Source organism: Pelodiscus sinensis, chromosome 19, assembly GCF_052426305.1.
Source record: "Pelodiscus sinensis isolate ZL-2025 chromosome 19, ASM5242630v1, whole genome shotgun sequence".
NCBI classification, from domain to species: domain Eukaryota; kingdom Metazoa; phylum Chordata; order Testudines; family Trionychidae; genus Pelodiscus; species Pelodiscus sinensis.
Window position 1 is genome coordinate 20083770 of NC_143070.1, and position 13737 is coordinate 20097506.

Consider the following 13737-nt stretch of genomic DNA (forward strand, 5'->3'; position numbering starts at 1 on the left):
ATGAGACAAGTCAGAATTGCAAATGAAGCAGGGATTTAAATTTTCCTCGCTTCATTTGTATAAACATGGCTGCCGTTTTTTTCCGGCTCGGGGCTTTGCCGGCAAAAAGCACCAGTCTAGACGGGGATCTTTCAGAAAATAAAGCCTTTTCCGAAAGGTCCCTTATTCCTCTTAAAATCAGGAATAAGGGACCTTTCAGAAAATGCTTTATTTTCCAAAAGATCCCTGTCTAGACTGGCGCTTTTTTCCGGCAAAGCCCCGAGCCGGAAAAAAGCGGCAGCCATGTTCATGCAAATGGAGCAGGGAAAATTTAAATCCCCGCTGCATTTGCAATTCCGACTTGTCTCATCTGCATCCCTTTTCCGGAAAAGGGGTGCTTTGCTGTAGCTTTCATTTCCCATTTTCCTCTCCCCTTCTGCGACACTGAAGAGGCTTCCCCTGGCCATCCATGGAACTTCTAGTTCAGAAAAAGGCTGATTGGAGAGGGGTATTGGGAAGAAGGAAACCACAAGCCTGGAGCGGGTGCAGAGGCTGCTGTGACTGACACTGTCAAAGCAGGGCTCTGATTGCAATTGCTGGGACAGGAGAGCCAGAACCACAGGCCCTCGTGACTCTCTGGGGGTGTCAATGCTCAGACTTCGTGGGAGTGCAGCTCCTGCAGCCAATGGAGAGTGATTCTCCCCCACCTCCTGTGGAATGGCCATTGGCAATATAGAGATAGCCTAGGTGTTAGATAGCCAGCTCAGACATGATTTCAAAACCTAGCTAGACTGCTCATAGACTTTTCCTTGCTTACACATTTCAAGAAATCCATTGCTAAAAAAGCTAATAGTATGTGGCCTAAAGGATAAAGTGTCTGACTTCAGATTAGAAGACTGAGGGGGCGATTCCCTTTTCAGTTGTGTTTACTTTGCTTGTGTATCCTGATATCTTTGGCCTGGAAACGTCTTCTGTAACAATATGGTTTTTCTGTAACCCTATTGGAAGGCTTGTAGCTATTCAGTAGGTCTAAACTAAAGCCTTCTTCGGCAGCCAGACTGAAGAGCAGCAGCAATTAGCTATAAAGCCTAGAGTCACATGCTCCCATTCCAGCTAAATGACATTGAAATAGTGTCACACTAGGCTGAGAGAAGGGGATCCTATCTTAATGTCATCCACTGTTACCAGATAAAAAAAAACAGATCTCAAGATGGGTAAAGAAAACTTAGTTAAACACTGTTTTGTCTAGCAAGAAACTGCTTACCAATAGTTGTGGTTGTGCAATGGGCATTCTATGATTTTTGTCCTCCCTTTCCTATTGTTTGTCTGTGTGCTTGCTGTCTGGTTTCTATCTGTTTCTGTCTGCTGTATAATTAATTTTGCTAGATGTAAATCAACTAAGATGGTGGAGTATGAGTGGTTAGGTAAATCATAATAGTATCTTATGACTGGTTAGTGAAATTATACTAAAATAATTGGTTAAGATATTGCAAAGCAGGACTCAATTTTTGCTATATTAACTGGGGTCCAAGAAGGAGACCAGCAAGAAGAAGGAAAATGGGAAATGAGAAGTGGAAGAAGGAGGAAAAGGGAAAGTAATACCTGGAAGAAGAACTCACCTCCAAAACCACCCAGGACCAGAGCTTCCAGGACCTATCTGCACACCTAGGTGCCCCAGAGAGGGTGGACCGAAGACAATGATCAAGCGATTTGTCTCCTGTCATCCTTCTCCAGCCTCTGACAAACAGAGGCCAGGGAAACCATTTCTATCCCCTGGCTAGTAGCCTTTTATGGACCTAGCCTCCATGAAATTATCCAGCTTCTCTTGAAAATCAATGACCACTACACCACAGAGACTTTTCTTGCCAGTGCTTCAACTTGGGCAAATATTCTGTTACTAATCTTTTGGCCAACTCAGATTGCTGCAGGGGAAAGGAATTCTCTCTTGTTAATTCTGTGTTCTCAGGAAGAAACCAAACCGAAGGAGGCCAGGCCCCCACCTGGGGATTCCAACCCAAACCCCGAGAGCCAGGAGTTTATAAGCCAGATTATCAATATTTGCTGCATTTCTCCCACCCCTCAACTGTGCCAAACCTCAAGACCAACTCTACAGTCCCAGTGGCTGGGAGAGATGTGCATGTTAGAACCTCTGCCCACTGAGTTGTAGCTTTCTGTGCCCAGGGAGCCAGACACTGCCAGGGCTTGAGGGAAATGGGGAATGGCTGCACTTTGGGAGTCAAAGGTGTTGTCTGGGACCATAGACTAGAACAGTTTCACCAAACTGCCTGGGGAGGGCATCATGGATTAGCTAGCTAAAGTGCCTCCCTTATAAACAGGAGATCCTGCGTTAAACTCCCAGTGGTGTCTTCTTATACATTTTGCTCACAATTTCCTATGCCCTTCTGGGACTCAGAAGAGACCTCCCCTGGCCACCTATGGAACTGCTGGTTTAGGAAAAGGCTGATTGGAGAGGACAGTTGGAAAGAAGGAAACCACAAGTGAGAAGCACTTGATGCCCACATACCCTAACTCTCCATGTGTGACGGACCAGGCCCGGTCTGGGCACAGCTGAGGGCGTCCGCTCAGGGCGAACTGCTCAAACTAGGGGCTCCTTACAGCTCCCAGACTGACCTCTCCAACCAGGCCATAAACCAGTCCCACAGAGTGCTTCAGCAGCCTGCCTGAAGCCTCACGAGCAAAACCCCTCCGACACCCCAGCAATATCCGTACCCCAGATGGCCCTGGGCCTCATACACAGGTGGGGGGGGTCTTAGCACCCAATTCCACCTACCCCGAACAAGTTCTGTCCGGTTCCAAGAAACCAGCCACAGATCCCTGGTCAATTTACCCTCTGGACCTTACCCACAAATCACGCTGAGCCTATCCTTTAGAATCTCTCCTCTAAGGTTTATTACCACAAGAAAGAAAATCACGAGTGTAAGGTTGCTAAAGAATCATACATTACATGCATCGAATCTCCCAGTTCTTGATGCAGGCTCTAGCAGAGATGTTACAGCTGCTGGCTTAAAAGTCCTTATTGCACATCCTAGGATCACGACGGGTCCACAGTTCTTCCTGGCTCTTCGATCCCTGCACTGCTGTCTCTGGGATGAAGGGCTGAGCTGAGTACCAAGATGGCGTCGACCACATGGCCTCTTTATACATCCTTCCTGGTCTCTTCTTGGCTACAGCAGGTCACCTGGCCAACGGCCAATCTCTGTGTTCCCTGCTGGCAGCCCTCAGGTGTCAGCCCTCATTCTTTAGGTGTGTCCTTGGCCCATTGAGTGCCATTGTCCCACAGGGCCTCGCTAATTAGCATGTCCATAGGCTGGGCTCTGCCCAATGCTCAACCACATGCAGAGAAATATTCAGTATCCACACAGATTACAGATTCCTAACTACACACACAGACATTATACAAGCACATGACTAGCGTACATAGGATTAGTAGACAGTAAGCTTCTATTCAACGCCTCACATGGCCCCCTTTTATACCATTTTTAGGGCCAACACCCCCACCTATGGGTGCAGCAACTGCTTCCCTCAAATTCAGTAACGTGACACCATGGCTGCAGGAGCTGCAGAGGTTGCACCCTCAGGCTCTCTAGGTGCTGACACACCCAGGGAGTCACAAGGGTATGTGGTGCTGGCTCTCCTGTCCCAGCAATTGCACTCAGAGCCCTGCCTTACCTGTGCCAGTCACAGCAGCCTCTGCTCCGGCTCCAGGCTTGTTGTTTCCTTCTTCCCAACACTCCTCCCCAATCAGCCTTTTCCTGAACCAGCAGGTCCATCGGTGGACAGGGAAGGCCTCTCCTGTGTCCCAGAAGGATCTAGGAAAATGTGAGCAAGGGCTGTGAAAAGGTAACACTGGGAGTTAAACCCAGGATTTCCTGTTTATGAGGCAGGTGCTTTAGCCAGACAACCCATGGTGCCTTCCTCAACTGCCCCTTTCATACAATGAGGTTTACCAGTTATTTCTCTCGAAATAACCACATCTTAACAGAGTCTGTTATTTCAAAATAGCGCTATTTTGAAATAGCGCCATAATGCGAATATGTAAATAAAGCACAGGATAAACAATTAACAAAATCATCCAAAGTGCAGCTGGTTTCACACACACACAGCCTCACCCACAGCTGGGAGGCAGTTTGCAGGGAGCTGAAAAGAAATGGAAGAGGGGAAACTGCTGCCTGGCAGAACCAAGTCTTGGGATTCTTCTGTGTCCAGATGTGCTAAGCAGCTGGCATCCAGGTTCCCAACAGCTGGTCTGTTCCTGCCCTCCACAGGTGAATACTCCTCTGGGTATTACAGGCTGGACTTTGCCTGCCTGCCTTTTAGCCCAGGAACTGTTCTGTGTGAGGTAAGCATGACACCCCCTGCCCTGCAGAAACCAGCCCATTGCTTTTTGGAAGAGGGAAGGATTCCCTAGAAGCACTTAGCCCCTGGCTGGCTCTGCCTGTGAAAAAGAGGAAGAAGTAAATTTTTAAACACTGGAGAATGTAGGTATTGATCCCACTGCCTTTTACATGCAAAGCAAGCACTCTACCACTTGAGCTAATTCCCTGATCCGTGAGCAGTTTTCCTGCCCCACCCACCTTGTTCCAGAATCCACAACATCCCTTCTGCTAAACCCTCATATAAAATTCAGCAAATATCCAGAGAAGTTGCTGTTCCCCTTTACAAGACTCTGCACAGCTCAGTTCCAATCAGCCGGTCTTCCCTTGAGCCCGGAACATCAACTGTGGCAGCGTCGCTCTTATGCCTCGTGAAGACACGGCCTTAGTGTGTCAAAAACCAGCCCTGGGACACATTCCTGGCTAGGACCAGTCAGTCTGGGCTCAGTGAGGGTCCATCCTACCTGAGATGTGAGTGACACAAAAGCCTCCTGTTCCCTGCCCAGTTCTGAACCCTGGCTGTAGACACAGTGATATTTGGTGCCTTGGCTGCTGTCCCTGCTGGCAGGGAGCTGTCCTGTACCTGCAGTTCATGCACCTCCCAAAGAGGCGGCAGCTCTGTGAGGGGAAGAAGCATGGCGGGGGCAGGCTGTTCAATTCGTGGCATTTCCCTGTGTGTGTAAAAACCATCACTGCTGGCCCAGGCTGGGCCAGTGAGCTGGCACCCTCATGTCTGGAGCATCCCGCCAGGGAAAACTGAAATTGTGTCAGCAATCCCCCCCAGCAGAAGCTATAGGGCCCTGGGTTCCTCCACACCTCCCCAGCAGGAGCTATGGGGCCAGGGGACCCTTCGTCCCCCCCCCCCCCAGCACGAGTGAATAGGTGTCATGAAGGTTCACACAAAAACAGGAGCACATGCCCTCAATACTGGTTCTCAGGACAAAACTTGCTCCACTCCTGGAACAGGAACAGTGACTAGCAGTGAGGCCCCTCACTGGCAGCACCATGTCAGATGGTTTCTTCTCAGCCTGGTACCTCCTGAATGCTGGGAGCAGCTGCCTAGTCTGAGGGGCTGCAGTTCCCTGGAGAGAGGGGCTGGGGCTGGTGGCTGCAGGAAAACCCTTCTGCTGTGTCTGCGGCTGAACTGCACAAAGGAAGATACAAGATCCCTGGTGGGGGTCTTTGCCAGATGAACATGCCTGAAGAAAGAAGCTGGAAGTGCGACAGACACATAAAAGGGGCACAAGGGACAGTTTGAGTCACACACACGGCAGGTGAAGCAGCACAGACAGGGACCTTATCCACTCACAGAGCTTTGTCTCCAGACAAACCCTGCTCTGCTACAGCCACCTCCCTCTGTCTGTCACTCCTGGGCCTTCTAGAGCAAAATTTGCCCCTGCACTCTAACTTTGGGTCCCTAGGCTTTTAGCACTCAGATCTCCACCTAACACCAGTGTTGGCTAGAGAGGGAGACTGCTGCTGTGGAGCATCCTTGCCAACTGTCTCAGAGAGCAAAGGAAGGTAAGGTAAGTTCTTTGTCAGTGAGATAAAACTGTCACTCCACTAGAGACTTGAACCTACAATCTCTAGCTTAGAAGGCTAATGCTTCATCCATTAGGTCACTGGAGAACACAGAAGCCAATTCCAGAGGCAGAAATTCACCCTTCTAAACGTCCCTTCTTTAACTTTTAGCTCCCAATTCAGCCCCTTAAGCCCCTTTGAGGAAGCCAGATATGCAGGAAGGGCTGATCACACCTCTCTGTAATCAGCTTTCCAGAAGTATCTGTAGCTGGCTCCAAGTCATGGGGCTTGATATCTTGTCTCCCTCCCCAAACTAGAGAAGTGTCTCCCACCGCTGCAGCCCCCTGAGGCTCTATGGCCATGTCTGTACAGCAGGGACAGCAACACTCACAGGCCCCACAGGAAGGCCCCTGGCTTAGCAATGTGGCAGCCTGAGCAGCCTCTGATGTTCCCTGCTTGGGTCCCAGAACCAGCCCTGAGTGAGTGGGGGCAGGGAGAGCAGCTCACACATGCCGAGGGACTGGCCAGGGGCAGGACATGAGCCCTGGGAGGCAGCAGTGACATCACAAGGAACTTGTGCAGCACCTCAGCTCATTGGGTGGGAGTCAGTGACCTCACAGAGGGACCATGGCAACAGCCAGGTGGAATAGGCTGCAGGTCTGCAGTAATCTCCAAGACACCCCCCCATGGCCTGGAGTATCCTTTGTGACGTTTCACCTTGAGGGCAGAAGGGATTGAGGGTCTCATCTGGGAGCATCTCTGTGGAGATTTCCCCTTTCCCCAGGCTGCAGTGGGAGGGGGCTGGAACAGGCAGGGTTGGCACTGAACTTCTGTGAGAAATGAGAGGGCTGTAAACACTCACTGAAAAGGGGATTTGAACCCATGCGTGCAAAGCACAATACATTAGCAAGACATCACCTTAACCACTCAGCCACCTCATCTGAGCTGTAGGGGGTTTGTTTCAAGCCACCTGAAGTCAGAACTTCAGGGAACCTTTCTGCCACTTGCTGGCTGATCAGAAACACCCAGGTTGTGTCTAAACTGGGCCACTTATTCCGGAAAATCAGCTGCTTTTCCGGAATAAGCTGCGAGCTGTCTACACTGGTCCCTTGAATTTCTGGAAAAGCACTGATGATCTACTGTAAGAAATCAGCTGCTTTTCCGGAAAAACTATGCTGCTCCCACTCGGGCAAAAGTCCTTTTTCCGGAAAACTGTTCCGGAAAAGGGCCAGTGTAGACAGCACATTAGTCTTTTCCGCAAAAAAGCCCCAATCGCGAAAATGATGATCTGGGCTTTTTTCCGGAAAAGCGCGTCTACATTGGCCACGGACGCTTTTCCGGAAAAAGGGCTTTTCTGGAAAAGCATCCTGCCAATGTAGACGCTCTTTTTCCGGAAATACTTATAACGGAAAACTGTTCCGTTTTAAGCATTTCCGGAAAAAGGTGCCAGTGTAGACATAGCCCCAGGATAGGAAGGTTTCCTGGGCTGTTGTACAAAGCTCAATGCTGGTAACAAACCCAAACACCCCGTGGCTACATCTACCCTACAGACGGAACAGTTTTGTGCAAGAAGCCCTGTTTCTTATGCTGTACTGTAACTTTACTTGCACAAGAATGTGCCTGCAGTGTAGATGCTCTGCAAGTTTTTGTGGAAGAACAGCTTCTCTTGCACAAAAAGTCTGCAGTGTGGACGTATCCTTCCAGTGTAGACACAGCCTGAAAGAGAAAAGGAAAGGAAGTGGACAGTTTCCCCTCAACAAGCTGCCCAGAGCCCAGTGGAAGGTCTGTGGGGAGTTTCCAAAGCAACAACAACAACAACATTTCATAATCTACACTCGTGAGTTATTCCTCCACTAACAAGTGTCTCTGAAGGGATAAGATATGCAGGGCCCAGGTGCAGGGAACCGGGTCACATTCTCCTGCCTGAGTCTCAGTTCTGGCTAAAGCCTGGCTACAGAGAGAGGAGGCCAATGCAAACAGCCCCATGGCAGCTTGGGAGTCAGTACATGGGTGGGTGGAGCAGGGAGCTGGGCTCTAACTTACTAGGGGTGCATCCCATAGCTCCAAATCAGCAATGCAAATTGTGTAGCTTATTTCATGTCTATTTTGAAATAGCTTATTTTGTAATTTGGCACTGGCTACACAGCACCAGCCTCCCAAGGCAGGGGATGCCAAGCCACAAGCTTACAGTAGCTTCCTTGCCTGATTCATCTCGCGTCCCCAGGCTGGCAGCAAGGGGCATTATCAGCTGATTTCACCCCCCTCTGTCAGGTGGGAAGTGGGCTCATCCCAGGCACAGGCTGGTCAGCAGCAGCTGCGCTTACCTGGGCACCCAGGGAAGCAGCAGTAAGAGAAGACACTGTGCTGCTGCTTGGCTTCAAACCAGGGACCTCTTACATATTAAACAAATGTGATAACCACTACACCAGAGATGCACATCTTGTTGATAGAATTTGGCTGACTGTTCTGTTACTAGCTCTTTCTAACACCCTGCTCTGCAGGGGAAGGGAATGCACCTTGTGAACACTCCATCTCTTGTTCTCATAGAAGCAACTAACCCAAGCTGCCAGTTCCTCATTTCCTCACCACCCTCTTGAGATTTGTAGCTCAAAGCTGGAGCTGCTGTGAAGGAGGTGAAGCTACAGAAGCTGACGGGGAATGATAAGCAGGCAGAGGGTTATTTTTTCTCCTCCCTGGGCTGATGTGGCTAGAACTGGGGAGAAGAAAATCCTCTTCCCTTCTCCTCAGAAGTTTGTTCTCTTTCTGGTTCTACTAAAGCTGGACCCCAGGAATAGGCTTTTTCTTTCTAAAACCCTGGTGAAAGTTGAGAGTGAATTGCTTGTAGGCTGAGAATGTGAGATAAGAAGGGCATTGCCCAGTGTAGGGCTTGAAACCACGACCCTAAAATTGAATGTCTCATGCTTTACCAACTGAGTTAGCCAGGCTGTACGTTTTGAGTTTTTTCATATCCCATCACAGGCCCAACTCTCCAGTGACAGGCAACAGTGTTGGTTTTAGGATTTCTTTTAGCGCAGCAGCAAGGGTAAATGGAGGAAATTCAAACCCCTTTGCAAGCTTTGTTCTCATGGCACCAAGTATGAGAGGAGGGATGTGAGTTGGGGAGCCTGCCCGCCCCTTAGAAGGGGCATTTGGGTGCACTCAGGGGCAGCAAGAAATCAGGCCCTCAGGTGAGTGCATTGCAGACAATGTGTGAGCAGTCCCATAAGAATTTTCTGCTCCCACTGGGGAAGGCAGTTGGGCAGGACTGTCCAGCAGGCAACAGCCCTTTCAGCCCCAGGTGCAGGAGGTAACAGAGAGGGGAGGAAAGTCCATGGCCAGAGCCTCCTCCCAGCAGGCTGGCCCTGCACAGAATCTGTGCATGATGGAGCCTGTCTCAGCAGGACTATGGCCTGTTCTCTGCAAAGTGCTCAGCTGTTTCAGTTTTTTGCGGGAATGAGTAGAATCCATGCCCCCTGTTCCTCACTGACAGGAGTGCTCTCTTCCCTTCTTTTCACACAGGGTATGTCCACACTGCTCTCCTCCTTCGAGGGAGGAATGCAAATCCAGATGAGCGAAATGGCAAATGAAGCATGGTTTAGAATTTCCTGGGCTTCATTTGCATAATTGCATTGTGGCACTATTTCAAAATAGCGTTATTTCAAAAAAAGAAATGCTGTCTATACATGGCTATTTGCAAAGAAAACCCTTCTTAAACAATGAGGTTTAATGGTTATTTCAAAAGAAATCCTTGGTCTCCCTGGGCTGTGCTGGGCAGAAGAACAAGAACTACGTCCAGCTGGGCAGAAACAGCCACAATCGATCTTACAGATCGATTTAGCAAACCCAACTAAGACTCACTAAATCAAACCCAGAGGCCACCCCCACTAGCTTCCAGCACTTCTGTGCTTTGCTCGCTTTGGCTTCTTGCTGTGGGGACAGAGCCAAGCTCGACTGAAGGAAGCTGACTACAGCTACGTAAGGAGGGATGGTGGAAAGAGCAGACACATTGGCCAGGCACTATTAGGAGCTGCATCCCTCACCTCCCCCACACCTGGCAAATGCCTGGGCAGCTTAGCCATGGGGCCACTCTCTGGGACTTTTCTCCCACCTGCTCCATGTGTTGCCATTGCCCATTCCAATGCAGGAAGGGCTGCTCAGCAGGGATGGGGTTCACCTGTCGAGGAAGGGAAGAGTATTTGGGTGCAGATTAGCTAACCTAGTGAGGAGGCTTTAAACTAGGTTTGACGGGCGCAGGTTCCCAAAGCCCACAGGTAAGTGAACAACATGGACACCTGGGAGATGGGACAGAAATGGGAGAGAACACAGGCTGTAATTGCAGGGCTCTCTGGGGGCTTGTGCCTGTGACATGGCTCTCCAAGAGGCAGGAAGCACTCGATCTTAGCTAAACAGCCGAGAAACAAGGCTTTATGGCAAAAAATATGAAGACAGCTCTTGGTCCTTATCCCTGGCCACTTCCCTGCCTCTCCCTTTGCTGCTCTTGAACTCAGCCCAAGAGCCGAGAATGTGTACGCACCCATCCAGAAACCTCTGGGACTCCTCTGCCACCCAATTCCTCACACCACAGAGAGTACAGGGCTGCTACTACCCCAACATCACCACTCCTGATCTTTGCCAATCGGGCAAGAAGATATGCTTTACCCAAACCACACGGGCACCCTCTTGCCTCCAGCATGGGTCATGGCAGACATGGACTTCCCTCACTAATTTTCACAGCTATGCTAAGCACAGGGATTGGTGGTATGGGGTGAGCATAGTTGCCTTCCAAGCAGTTGATTTGGGTTTGATTACCAGCCAATGTAATGTGGGGAGGTACAAGCTGTCTCTCATCACTTTTCATCCTTTCCGAGACACGGGAAGCGCTTGATCTTAGCCAAATGGCTGAGAAGCAACACTTTAAAGCAAGCAACACAAGGACAGTTCTTGGTCCAGTTCCTGGGACCATGCAGAGTGTCTGCCAGCCACTTCCCCTCCTCTCCCTGTGCTGCTCCTGAACTTATCTCAACAGCCAAGAAGCTGCTCTCTCCCACCCAAAAACCTCTGCAACTCCTCTCCCCCCAGCTTCTTTGTGAACCCTCACTCAAGGGTTTCTAGGTGGGAGCTTCTAGGAATGGGCATTCCCGTCTGTAGGGTGGATGTGGGAGCCCACAGCCTTTGGTTCCATGTGAGATGTGATCCCAGGGGAACTTCTCCCTGTCCCATGGAGCTCAGGGCAGGGGGATACAGGGTCGGTGTCTGTACGGTGCCAACGTGTGTAACACATGGCAACATTTCTCCTTCCTCTGCTGGAGAGGGAGCCAGATAGTTCCCATGAGGCCACATACAGATGGGGCAGGGTCTGGAGAGGTGAAGCAGCTGAATGGGGAAAAAAGGGAGATCAGAGGATCAGATGCCTGCTGAGAAACTCATGTATGCAGAGTGATGGTCCTATGGTGTAAGGGGGCAGCACTCAGGACTTTGAATCCTACAAGCTGAGTTCAAATCTCTGTGGGAGATGTTGGTTTGTTGTAAATCCTTGAAAACTGATCTTCTTGCCCCCTTTGCTTCAATTCCACTTTGTGCTTCTTGACTTTCACAGTCTGAGAACTTCGGAGAAAGTGCTCAAGCAGTTGCTCCGGTGGTGCAATGGGTCAGTGCCCAGTACCTATAAAGTAATAGTCATAGAAGACAGGCTGAGCTTGTGAGTTCAAACTTCACCTAGAGCAGTGGTTTTCAGGCCTATACCCTTCTAGTGAACCCTGTGGGAGTTGGGATTGCAGTTCAGAGACGGGGACTAGTCAAAACCCCCTCTTGCATATTATGGCCTCATCAGAGTGAATGCTGGGGTGGCCAGGATTCCAGGCAGACTGGCACAGAGAGGTTTGGACCCTTAACCCCTCTTGCTTCCAGAGTCTTGTGGACCATCTTCTTCCCTGCCAGCAGCAGCTGCAGTCCCTTTCAGCCCCTGGGTCAGCTCAGCTGGGGAAGAGAGGCAAGAAAGGGGCCAAGAAGCCAGACAAGTTGAGGGAGGCAGGAAACTTCTGCTCTCTGCATCTCCCCTGGGTGAGAGTGTTCAGTTTAATTGTTCTACCTCATTAAAAAGCAATATTATAACCGTGTTTAGGTTTCGTTATGACAGAGCCACTAAATGGAGTCAGGGTCATCAGCACTTCATATCTACATCAGGTTATTGCCCCATTTCTCCCTCTGCTTGAGGGATCCTGGCACAGCAGCAGATGCATAAGAAAGGAGGGTGGATTTTTGAGGAGATAAGACATAAAGGGGCATTTTAACTGCTCCCTTCCTCACTGGCCTCTGGGCTGGGACTTCAGCTTTATAAGCTAATTGTAAAGGTAAAGCAAGTGTAAGTCACTGTTTTAGAGCAGGATTGAACACATAACCCCAGTACTTCACTGAAGTGTATTGCCCTTAAATACTGTCTGCCAAACAACTAGGTTACTAGTAATAGCTCAAGATGCTTCTGGGGGAGGGCGGGGGTGTTCATAGAGGCTGGATCCAGGCTATTCTCTGTGGCCTGCCAATGGGCATCCAGATCTCTCCCTTGTGGAATGGATGGAAACAGAAACCAAACACACAGCGGGTTTGAACTGGTTCCAGCTGAGGATTGGGTTTGCCTGGTTTATATGCATTGGCGCAGGAACACGTTAGGGGTTTGTGGTCATTTTAAGAATCCCTGTTCAACAGAAATCCACAATGTGACACAACTGGAGATGCAAATGTTTAATTAAAAATAATCCACTATTTAAGGGGGCACTTGCTACACCCCCATAGCAACCATGTGTTTGCATCTAGTGTTGGGAACTGGGCCATGAACAAGAAATTTTTGTGTAACACACATTTCATGCAGGATGGACCCGCACGGACCCCAGAGTGTGACTGGTTCTAACAAGGGAATTGTCCTGAAGGCAGCAGAGCTGGGGCAGGACAGAGAGTCCTGAGAGACGAAGCAGTTGGCGGGAAGCCGGGAAAACAGAGGCCAGCCTGAGAACCAAGAGTACTAGCTGCTCAGATTCAGTGTGAAATGGGCAGCACTCAGGGCTCTGAATCCTGTAACCTGAGTTCAGATCTGAGTGGGACTTGCTGGGGCTGGGCTGATTGCTGTGAAATCTTGGTGCTTTGTCTTCCATGCACTGAGGTTTTAAAAACATGGTTTTGTTCCTCTTGCTGGGTGTCTGAGGCCCACTGGAGCACTGTTGCCAGACAAAGCGGGTGGGTGGGAGGAGTCTGATGCTATTACAGTTGCAAGGCAGGTCACCTCCCTGGCCCCTGAGCTCAGCCCGTGCTGGAGCCAGTCAGACAGTGTGAGCAGGTCGGAGGGAGGGATTTGTGTATTTGGGGAAGGGCCCTGAGTCCTGGCTCCCAGCCATGTACCTTGGCACAAAGACTAATGGCCCCCGCACAAAGTGCATTGTGGGAATAAGAGTTGGGGCAGCAGGAAAGGGGCTAGTCCCTCAGCACCAAGGCGCAGGCAGGAGAAGATGGGATTGAATCCTGCTACCTCTGGCCTGTAAAGGCAGCACTTCTCCAGTTAAGCTTATTGTGCTCCACCTGCAACCTTCCTTCAGTCAGTACTCCTGCCAGCAGCTTTTCACTCCAGCTTTGTGGGAGGTCAAGTAGGAAGGAGCCACTGGAGGATCATATCCCCCTGGCCTACTGTGTCTGTGGAAAGGGGAGAGAGGACACACACTTGTCACTGGGGAACAGGGCGCATGGATCCCAGTCATTCCTGCAGAAAATGAAACAGGCTGGACATTTTGCAGAGAACAAGCCAGAGCCTTGCTGGGAGACTCTGGGGCCCTTCTCTCACTGAAGAGATGAAAATAGG

At 50.1% G+C, this 13737-nt stretch overlaps 1 protein-coding gene across 1 annotated transcript in view; it reads right to left on the reverse strand.

Moving 5' to 3' along the window:
- Positions 1-13737, reverse strand: part of LOC102443998 (uncharacterized) — a 293825-nt gene that overhangs the window by 214884 nt on the left and 65204 nt on the right.